This window comes from Astatotilapia calliptera, chromosome 12 (genome assembly GCF_964374335.1).
Source record: "Astatotilapia calliptera chromosome 12, fAstCal68.1, whole genome shotgun sequence".
Lineage (NCBI taxonomy): Eukaryota > Metazoa > Chordata > Actinopteri > Cichliformes > Cichlidae > Astatotilapia > Astatotilapia calliptera.
The window spans coordinates 14,435,819-14,443,185 of NC_137433.1; the positions used below are offsets into that span (position 1 = coordinate 14,435,819).

The window sequence follows — 7,367 nt, forward strand, 5'->3', positions numbered from 1 at the left end:
CAGAGTCGAGAGAGCCGGGAACTTGTGAGGTGTGCATGTCCTGGTGAGCCTCCACCTTTTATAGGTGGGTGCAGCCTCGACTGTACAGAGACAGACCAGACCAGCTGCACCACACAGACACTTCAAACCTAATCTGAGTACAAAACACACACACACACACACACACACACACACACACACACACACACACACACACACACACACACACACACACACACACACACACACACACACACACACACACACAGAGGAAGCGCTGCCTGAGGAAAGCGGGGAGGATCATCAAGGACTCCAGTCACCCCAGCCATAAACTGTTCCGACTACTTCCCACAGGAAGGAGGTTCTGCAGCATCCCGTACCAGCAGACTGAGAGACACATCAGGCCATCAGACTGCTGAACACTTCATAGACACCTCAGCTTCACAACTGGAACTTCAACATTATGTACTACACACTGTACAGTAATGCCACTGTTTTGCACATGTCTCAACTCTGTATATTTTTATATATTTTATTTTATTGTTTACTCTATTTAATTCGTAAAAAATGTGTATACACACACACACACACACGTAGAAAAACATTTAGTATACACATCCAGAAATGCATATACTATTATATATTGTACATATATTTATTAGTTTCAGATTAGCCATTCTTATATTTTGCTTGTTTACGTTATTGTATTTTGCACGTTATTGTAGTTTGCACAACTCTGTTGCTTGTGAAGCTCGCACACAAGAATTTCACTCACATGTACTGTACCAATGTACCTGCACATGTGATGTGACAATAAAAGTGATTTGATTTGATTTGACATGTATATTCAAACCTCAAGGACAAAAACCAGAGGACAAAAACTACAAGAACAATATAAATATGGAGAAAACTAACCTTAGAAACATGCAGGGTGACCGGAGACAGCAGCACTGCAGACATGAGGACAGACAGACAGTTAAGGCTGTGTGAGAGTCAAGTTCACTCCTATATATGACCTCCTATCCCAGAATGCGTTACTGTGACAACGCAGGCTTTGTGCTTTGAAGTGTGGTGATTGGTGACGTCATTGGAACGGCCTGTGATCTTACTCACACTAGCCCGGATCAATTTGAAAAAGGCGTTTTTGTCTGAAAATGCTCGTGTCCAAACTACCGTTTTCACAGAGTTGTGTGTCCACATTGAAACGGCCGAAAACGCTTACGTTCCAGTACTGCGCATGCGTGAAACGCAAGGTGACTGGACCTGCCTCATTTCTGTCTGCCGTTTATTTACTTTCCGGCTCTTTGAAACGTGCAGGAAAATGAAAAGGAAAAGCGACGAGTTTTTTAAATGGACTAACAATGAGGTGGAGTTGTTGCTGCAAGTAATACAAAAGTACAAAGTTGCAAAAGCGATTGAGAATTAAAGAATTTGAAGAAAAGCTATCTGCTATCTTTGTGTTTTGCAGCAGAGAAAAAATATAGTTTATGTCAATAAAGCCTTTGATCCGGAGAAGAAAAGGATGTCAGGAGGGGACCTGGATCTGTGTGTTTACGCCTGCGTGTTCTGACGCCATGACATCTTGAAGATGCCGTTACCACAGAAACTGATTTTTGGGCATTTTACAAATTTTAGTCCATTAAGCTATTTTTAACCATTTCATTTTAAAGAAAAGTGTCAAATTTGAAGCCTTCAAATCAAAGTAACACCTTTTTTTCATATCCATACACCAGTCGTTAATAATTTCTACACCTCTCCCGGAAAATTTAAAACATACAAACAATTTACGGGAAACAATCTTGGAATACACATATTTGATCACGTTAGAACTTGATATTCACACTGGAACTTGTTAAATTATTACAGTAATTTACATTTAAAGAAATTTTCAAACGTACCTGCAGCGAAGTCCAGGTGACAGTCGGGGAGTCCGGGTCCACGGCGAGCCATCTTCAAACTTGAAAAACAAAAACAAGTACAAACGATCCACAGATGAAGTACTTGTTGTGCTCTCAAATTAAATCCGCTTTTAGTAAAATGTTTTGCAAAACTTAGCTTTCCACAGGCTGAGGTTGGAGCAGGTCGAAACAAGTCCACGAGCAAGTGTAAACGGACGTTTGGAACCTTGTGCAGCATTTATATACCCTCGGCGACCATGGTTACGGTTGTCAACGTGTACACGTGCACGTGATAGAACTATCCGATTGTTCAGTCTGACGTCACTAGCCGTGTCTGGGTCTAAACTCCGCTGCAGGTCCATATATCAAACGATCACTATGGCATTACTGAGAGTTGAAAAACTGTCTAAAGTCTTTCATCTTTAATAAAATGATCAGCGTTCTGCTCTATCAGGTGTAACAATTGAGTTTAACATCCAGGCATCCATGAAAACGGAATTTATGACATTTAACGGAGTTAGAAGTTAGCAGGGAGTTAGCTCGCTAGCTTCTATCTAAATACAATATAACATGTCCTGACTGCGGGGTTTTGGAAACAAGTTAAAACGTACAGCTCTGCTATCACTTCCAACATAAATGAAGACAGAAAACTAAACAGCAGTGACGTTTGTCGCGCGGGAGCCTGGGATTGTTTAGCTAAACGGCCTAAACCGTTTCCCATTCATTCTCTATGGTAGTGCTAAACCACTACGGATGTAATATATTTTTGGCCACTACGGTCTTCCGGCGCTGTAACGAGTTTGAGATGCGGCGGCACTTTTAAAAAATCTCCTCTTTTACGTTTCGGGAGAGAAAACAAGTAACTCAACGCTCGCAACACATCCCAACGCTCCTCATTCATTGATCAAAGGTAAGAAACGTCGTTTGAAATAACAGTAAACCAAACAGAATACATTTACAGGTGTATATTACAGGTAATAGGCGTGTTGCGATTGCATTTCCATCGCTCAGTTAAAGACGGTGGGAGTTTATCTGCTGTTGTAAAGTGGCACGGTAAAAAATGAATGAACGTGATCCTTAAATAAATTACGTGTTTCATTGACGTGTTTTGCCATTAAATAAACTTTGTAGGTTTCCGACTGCTGTGACACTGACATTACTATAATGTGGTACAATTAAATAACCAATAAGTGTCTTGTTATGAGATGACATGCTAAATGACTGAACCTGCTTTAAAAGAAAATGTATTGCTTTCATGTTGTAATGGTCAGTCACCTTATCAATGCGAAAATCTGTTTTGATATCTCTAACATGAGCAATGCCCACTCGTGTATGAATAAACACGATAGCTTAAATACATATATGTTGTTAATCTACCAGCAATTCTTATGTGCCATGACTACTAAGCAGTTACCACAAATTTTGCAGATATGCCAATAATCATTCAACCATGAAAGGTTTTTATTTACAGACAGAACAGTTTGTTATACCTGGAGGAAAAAACACTTTTATCCCAAATGTTGTCAATGTTCTTTCAAATTGAGTCTCGTTATTGTTCTCCTGCATCCTGCTGTGTAAACCCAGCAGCAAGATTATAACCTGAAATGTCTTTGTTTGTGTTTGGAATCAATTTTGTTTAATATAATTGTTTATTTTTTCACTGCTTGTCAAGATGCAGAAGAAAGTTGCGCCATATCCAGGGAAAATCTCTGTGGTTGTTCCGCAAGGGGCCACTTGGATACCTTCTCCAGGACCCGTCAAAAGAAGCTCGACGGATTAAAAATGACCCCAAACTGCAGGACAAGTCTGCACCTGTGAGGGATGATGTTGTACATCAGAATGCTCTGACTGTCATCTATCAGAGAGGAGGGGATGAGTCTGACATGAAGGAAGTGCAGGGAGAGTACATTCTGCAGTTTGGAAAGTATAAAGGGAAATCTTTCCGGTGGCTTCTGGGGAATGATGTCGGGTACACCATGTACCTGATCAAAGATCTCCAGAAGGAAGAGGCTGCAGGGACCTCTGTGGAAGAAGGGCATGGCAAGGAGAGCTTGCATTCATTTGTACAGTATGCCCTCAGCTTTACAGAGATAAAGACTCTTCTGAACTGCAAGACCAGCAGAGTGAGTGTTGCTGCAGAAGCCTCTGAGGATGATCAGCTGGTTGGCTTTGGCTCACGAGCCAAGAGCACCTGGAAGGAGATTCAGGAGTCTCCTTTCTACGAGGCAGAGAGACAAAGATGGGTGGAAGAAAAGAGGAAATAGGGGAGAAACTGTTGATATTGTACATAAGATAGTTTTGTTCTAGTTTTGTAATGTTTATTTTGTTTATATAAATAAAAACTGATTGTAAATATAAAAATGTGAATAAATTGTGTTCTGTAAAAATAGCAGCACAGCTCTCTTCTTTATAACCTCTTAGAGTTCACCTGTATGTTTATATACCTGTGTGTGCTCACCATCAGGTAATCAGTTTTAAAAAGCTATGAGTGCAGCCCTGAAAGCTTACATATTATTTCTAAATCACTTCATGTAATGATAACAAGCCATCCTTTCTCTAGTGGGGTCTCACAGCTTTTGTCTTTATAATCTTTCTGGTTGATTTGTAATATTAGAAACATGACTGCTGTCTTTTATCTGTGTGACTATACAGCCTGTTTCAGACATGACAACCAGACAGTGTCTGAAGTTATCTTTAATACATGCAACACAGCTGGAGATAGTCCAGACACTTTCTCACTTCTGATGATAATATTTTTGGTTTAGGTATTGTTGCTTTCTGGCTTGAAGCTTATCTACAAAAGCAGTTCAATAAGGAGAGATCATGTGGAAAAACCGAACATGATTTATTGAGATACAGAAATAAATGTAACTGTTAGGCAGTTAGACTCCAATGACCCATCATAGCAGAAGAAATCTCAGCAGTGACAGGATTTTGCATAAGCCACACCCCAGAGTCAAAATGCTGGTAGTGATGAAGATGGAGGCTGGGACAGGGTTCTGAGTGACCACGGTGAGGAGGAGAAAGGAGAGGAGGCGGGCTGCATAGCTGAGGATCTGAAACACAGAATGGTAGAAGCAGAAGAGCAACAGATTTAAAGCATGCAGAGTGGAGGCTGGCAAGAGCATGACTGGAATAAAGTAATGATGTCAGTACTGAGTTTGTGCTGGAAAATGAATAGATATAAACTAACAGCCACCAGGAAGCAGACAGATGACTTATTACAGACATGCCTTGTTTAAATTATGTATAAGCATCATTTTCTATGTCATCAGAATGTATCTGTATTATAGTTTTAGCTTTAGTCTTTTTTATTAAAAGTTGGATGTCTGCATAATTGTAGACTATATGTCTGGTATGTATCATCTCAAGACTGTCATGATACAGTCTGAGTTATGACAGTATAGGTACGTAATGCAGAAAAATTGCTCCACAGGCCATAACACTATATAATCTAAATAAAATGATAATGAAATAAAAATTAAAAGCAAAGTGAAAAATAAATGTTATCCACAATAAGTAAATTGAAAATGGTGTTTAACTTTTGATAATGTAACACAACCTTTGTCCCAACCAGGACTCGAACCCGCGCTCAGACAGTTCAGTGTAAAAAAAACCCCATTTTTTTCCAATGCCCGAAAAGCTGCGATTTGATTGGCTGTTTCTCCGTTACACCTATACGCGAGGAGAACAACTGAGATAATCCATCCAAAATACGAGGTTAGTCATTCATATACTGCTGCATGGGCTGGGCTGTAGTTACATCCTAAGGTTTTAAAAACTGAGCTTAAATAAATGATTAGCGGTAATAAAAGCCGAGGGAGGTCAACAGGGATCACTGACAGTCAGTGATCCCTGTTGACCTCCCTTTCTTTTGAGATCAAATAGAAGAAAATACATAACATTAAACATGTTAACAACACAAAAGCCATATTAAACGCAGACTACTTTAGACCCGGAAGTAGGATTCGTGGCGTCATCACTGAACAACCGGATATGAATGGAGCTCACCGCAGTGTAATTTACAGTTAATTTATGGTCATTTACTGTCAGGGGTGGAAGTAATGAATTACAAATACTCACGTTACTGTAATTAAGTAGATTTTTTGGGTAATTGTACTTTTATGAGTAATTTTTCAAGTGTGTAATTTTACTCATACTTGAGTACAACTTACACCATGTAATCTACTGAGTACGCCCACAATTTGAATTAATATTCAAACCTTTCGTCTGCATTTTTGCAGCCAATAAAGCCGTGCAATCCCGACCGGCCAATTTAAGACGTAAGCAAAGAATAAACTCTGATGCAGCAGCAGGCACAGGTGTCTGGAGGTGCTACATGGTGGAGTACAAACTACTTTATAGACGGAAGATGTGGAGACAAAGAAGCCAAAATGGAGACAGAGGACAACTGTCAACCATGAAAACGACGTAGAAAAGACGGAGGACGTGTGCCCGTGGCCATACCTGGAGGAATTTTTCATGTGCAGAGGGAGAAAAGGAGACAGCGTCCAGATGCAGTGCAAACTTTGTTTGACCTCTACAGTCATTTCAGCTTACAAGACTTCAGCGTCTAATCTAAAAAAAACAAAAACACATTGAGGTAAGAGGTTTTACAACTATACGTGTACAATATTGCCTTCTTATTTTTCATGTGTGTTAAGGTTATTAGTTTGGCTGAGATATTGTCACCGCCATTGGTTAGCCTGATATTAAAATAAGACGGAGCTAGCTAATGTGCGTGTGTGCATGCATAATTGAGCTAAATTCGTAGGAATGTTTTAGCTTATTATTTGGATAACCACCGTCATTACAATAAATTAAATTTGTAGTCATTTAAAACTCACAGGCCTACAATCAGCTGCCCTATATAAAAAACAAAAACAAAATTTGAACACAATGCTGAGCTGCATCTCAAATTAATCTTCCAGCTCTCAGCTGACATACCAGAGCCCGCTTGATGGATCAGTTGATCAGGATCATTGGCCTGATATAGGTCTATCATAGTGACGTGGCTCTTAATCAGTAGGGTTATATGTTTCCCAATATGATATATTTTTTTAAAGAACATAATGTGGATTGTTTTTATTTGTTAGCTGTATGGGCAGCATTTTTGTGTATGTGATCCCTTTCCTTAAATTACATTTGCTATATACACATATTTTGCTCTCTTAGTATTTTTAGAACCTGACTAATACTGAAAACTTTAGGGTGATACTGATAAAAAGGACTTAAAAATTTAGATACTGATACATTGGTCGATACTCTTTTTACAGATAGTATACAGATTACAGAACTTGGAATGTATACAGAAATTCATGTTTTTCGCAATGATCGTTCAAAATTGGTTTACATTTGTAAATAAATACAGCAATATATCTGCAAGATTTGACCAAATTCACCACTCTTTTATACTATGCTAAACAATCAAAGATTAGCTCATGTCTAGTTGAATGATGTTTTAAAAATGTGTTTTCTTTTAGTGTTAAT

At 39.1% G+C, this 7,367-nt stretch overlaps 3 long non-coding RNA genes across 4 annotated transcripts; 1 reads left to right on the forward strand and 2 right to left on the reverse strand.

Annotated features, from left to right (window-relative positions):
- Positions 1-237: 237 nt before the first annotated feature.
- On the reverse strand, positions 238-2,440 carry LOC145432272 (uncharacterized). Its single transcript, XR_013912554.1, has 3 exons — positions 1,878-2,440; positions 895-929; positions 238-366 (listed from the first exon to the last, which is right to left on the reverse strand). It is a non-coding gene; the product is annotated as an uncharacterized LOC145432272 (long non-coding RNA).
- A 194-nt stretch (positions 2,441-2,634) lies between these two features.
- Positions 2,635-4,264, forward strand: LOC113034284 (uncharacterized). Its single transcript, XR_003274143.2, has 2 exons — positions 2,635-2,787; positions 3,550-4,264. It is a non-coding gene; the product is annotated as an uncharacterized LOC113034284 (long non-coding RNA).
- A 439-nt stretch (positions 4,265-4,703) lies between these two features.
- LOC113034283 (uncharacterized) lies at positions 4,704-6,870 on the reverse strand. 2 transcript variants are annotated; one of them, XR_003274142.2, is made up of 3 exons: positions 6,825-6,870; positions 6,345-6,455; positions 4,704-4,933 (listed from the first exon to the last, which is right to left on the reverse strand). It is a non-coding gene; the product is annotated as an uncharacterized LOC113034283 (long non-coding RNA). The 2 variants fall into 2 exon arrangements; XR_003274141.2 differs by having other exon boundaries at positions 6,725-6,844.
- Between the last annotated feature and the right edge of the window lie 497 nt (positions 6,871-7,367).